A 3,743-nucleotide genomic window follows, 5' to 3' on the forward strand; every position below is an offset into this window, starting at 1 on the left:
AGAGGCAGCGGATCCTGTGAGGAACCACAAACCAGGAAGGATGAGAAGGTCATTGTCAGGGGACAGAGGAGATTAAGTTAAAGATTTACCAGTTTATAAGCAAGCGCGGAGCCAAGGAAGGGTGCTGGGGCAGATCAAATAATAGGAAGCTGTGATCAGTTGGAAGGCAAGAGTGATTAAATGACAGAAGAGATCATGGTGCAAGGCAAAAGGCAGGGAAAGAAAAAGTAACATTTAGTAAGCACAGACACCAGGAGTGGGGTTTGAACCCACGCAGATACATGCCTATTGGATCTTAAGTTCAACGCCTTAACCACTCGGCCATCCTGGTACATTAGCCAAGCACTGAAAATGAAATTTAATGTGATCCGGGTGCCATCTGGCCTTTCACAATATAAAGTTATGACTCCTCTCCCATGCTGAATTGGACCCTTCATTATTTATGAACCTCAATCGGATCACCCCTCAGTCTAGGTTTCTCTAAGGTGTAGGGTCCCAACTCTTTTAGTCTAACTTGATCACCAAGATGTCTTATACTGTGAATTCGTCGAATGTCTCTCCTCTGTACCCTTTCCAAAGCCTCAATATCACCCATCATGTGAGGAGACCAAGACTGGATACAATATTCCAAGTGAGTCCTGACCAAGGTTTCATAAAAGGACAAATTCGGGACATCTCAGATACTGAAGGAGTCCATGTCCAGAAGCAGCAAGACCTGGACAACATTCAGACTTGGGCTGCTAAGTGGCAACTAACATTCACACCACATAAGTACCAGGCAATGACCATCTCCAACAAGAGAGAATGTAACCATCTCCCTTTGACGTTCAACAGCATTACCATCGCTGAATCCCCCCACCATCAACATCCTGGGGGTTACCATTGACAAAAGCTTAACTGGACCATTCATATACATACTCTGGCGACAAGAGTAAATTAGATAGTGGGAATTCTGTGATGAGTAACTCAGCTCAAGGCACATGGTGAAATGCTCATTCGGAGAGCTGGAGAAATGGACTGGTCAGGTGGGCTGAAAAGTGGCAAATGGAATTCAACTTGGAGAAGTGTGAGGTGATGCCTTTGGTGAGGTCAAACACAGCAAAGGAAGACACAATTAATGGGTGAATGCTGAGAGGTGTAGAGGAAGTGAGGGACCTTGAAGTGAATGTCCACAAATCCCTGAAAGTAGCAGGATAGGTTGATAAGTTGGTTGAGAAGGCTTATGGAATCCTTTCCTTTATTAGCCAATGTATAGAATATAAGAGCAGGGAGGTTATGCTGGAACTGTATAAATCATTAGTTAGGCCACAACTTGAGTTCTGTGTGCAGTTCTGGTCACCTCATTCCAGAAAGGATGTAATTGCACTAGAGAGGTTACAGAGGAGATTTACGAGGATGTTGCCAGGACTGGAAAAATGCAGCTATGAGGAAAGATTGGATAGACTGGGGTTGTTCTCCTTGGAATAGAAGAGGCTGAGGGGAGATTTGATTGAAATGTACAAAATTGTGAGGGGTCTGGATAGAATGGATGGGAAGGGTCTATTTACCTTAGCAGGGAGGTCAGTGACTAGGGGGCATAGATTTAAAGTGATGTGTTGAACCATTAGAGGGGAGATGAGAAAAGGTTTTTTTCACCCAGAGGGCTGTGGGAGTCTGGAACTCACTGCCTGTAAGGGTAGCTGAGGCAGAAACCCTCAACTCATTATAAAGGAGTCTGGATGTGCACCTCAAGTACCTGAACCTGCAGGGCTACGGTCCAAATGCTGGACAATGGGATTCAGCTGGGTGGCTCGTTTTTTGGCCTGCCTATGCTGTAAACTTTCTATGTTCTATGATTCCATGCAGACACAATGGGCCCAATGGCCTCCTTCTCCACTGTAATAATTTTGTGATTTTTGACTCTCCAAAACTTGTCAACCATCTACAAGGCACAAACCAGGATGAGTGCAGCACCAACAATACTCTAGAAACTCGACACTGTTCAGGACAAAGCAGCCGCCTTGATTGTCACCCCATTCACCACCTTAAACATTCACTCCCTTCACCACTGACGCACAGTGGCAGTGGTGTGTACCATCTACCAGATGCACTGCTGCAACTCACCAAGGCTCCGCAGACAGCACCTTCCAAACCGAAGACCTCCACCACCTTGAAGGACAAGGGCTGCAGATGCATGGAAACACCACCATGTGCAAGCTCCCCTCCAAGTCACACACCATCTGATCTGCAAATATATCGCTGTTCATTCACTGATGCTGGGTCAAAATCCTGGATCTCCCTTCCTAGCAGTACTGTGGGTGTACCTACACCACATGGAGTGCAGCAATTCGAGAAGGGAGCTCACTGCCACCTTGTCAAGGACAATTAGGGATGGGTAACAAATTCTGGACTTGCCAGTGTCGCTCACATCCCATGAAAGAATATGCCTCACTTTATACTCAATTGTCCTCTGAATGCAGCCCAACCCTCTATTTTCTCCAACTATCACTTCACAGCATTGCTGCTGTACCTTTAGAGATCTGTGCACTAGAACATCCAGATCTCTGCTCAAAATTATTTTCTTTTTTCCACCTACTTTAATGTTTTTCCCTGAAGGGTGTATGAATGTTGAGCATTCGCCCTGTCCACATGAATAACACTGCACTTACCCAAATTAAACATCATTTACCAGTCATGAACCCAATCTCCCAACACATTAAGATCAGCCTGAAACAGTCGAGTATCGTCTACAGTCTGAACACTCGCACAGATCTTCAAATCATCTGTCAATTTACAGATGGTGCCCCCTACACCTACATCCAGATCATTAATAAAAATAGTAAAGAGCAACAGTCCCAACACCGATCCCTGTGGGACACCACTGGTAACTGGTCTCCAAACAGATCCAGATCCATCTGTAACTACTTTCTGCCTACGTCCTGCCAGTCAGTTCCCAATCCAGATCAATATATTACCACTGATACCAGGGACTTTAATCTTATAGAGAAGCCTCTTGTGTGGAACCTTATCAAAATCTTTTGGATGAGATCAGCTAATTGAACACAGGCTGGGGATGAGGCCTAGGCCTATCCTGCTTTGTGTGTGGGTCTCAGAACCACACAAGGTGAGATCAGCTCACTGAGCACAGGCCCATCCTGCTCTATATAGTGCTCAGTACCTCACCAAATGAGAATAACTAACACACCACAGGCCATGGAGCCTCGGCCCATCCTTCCCTGATTGCGGTTCAGTGCCAACCAGGTCAGATTAGCTAATTCAGCACAGGCCGGAGATGGAAGCTGGATCTTTCCTGCTCTGGGGGCTCCGTACCATACCAGGTGCGATGAAGTAAAATACCACAGGCCGGGGATGGAGCCTGAGATTTCCCTGTTCTGTGTGGGGCTCTGTACAACAATGTGTGAGAAGAACTATCATCCCTCAGGCTGAGGAAGGAGCCTGGGCCCATTCTGTTCTGTGTGGCTCCTACCACACTGAGTGGGATCAGTTAACTCAACACAGGCCATGAATACAACCAGGCCCTTTCCTGCTCCGTGTGGCTCAGTATCACACCAGGTGGCATCAGCTAACACAGCACAGGCTGGGGCTGGGGCTGGAGCCTGGGCCCGCCCTGCTCTGTGGGCTCAGTAACAACCCGTAAGATGAACTTTTTTCAAAAGACTTCAGTGTATTTATCTCTGTCCAACACTCTGAGGCAGCTTTCTGTGTTTATAAAGAGTGTAATTTATTGACTGGTCTCTTGGATC

At 46.5% G+C, this 3,743-nt stretch overlaps 1 non-coding gene across 1 annotated transcript; it reads right to left on the bottom strand.

The window, feature by feature from the left end:
- Nucleotides 1–248: 248 nt before the first annotated feature.
- On the bottom strand, nucleotides 249–331 carry trnal-uaa (transfer RNA leucine (anticodon UAA)). Its single transcript has one exon. It is a non-coding gene; the product is annotated as a tRNA-Leu (tRNA).
- Nucleotides 332–3,743: the final 3,412 nt, after the last annotated feature.

The sequence above is a fragment of the Heterodontus francisci genome, unplaced genomic scaffold (genome assembly GCF_036365525.1).
Source record: "Heterodontus francisci isolate sHetFra1 unplaced genomic scaffold, sHetFra1.hap1 HAP1_SCAFFOLD_43, whole genome shotgun sequence".
Classification (NCBI taxonomy): Eukaryota; Metazoa; Chordata; class Chondrichthyes; order Heterodontiformes; family Heterodontidae; genus Heterodontus; species Heterodontus francisci.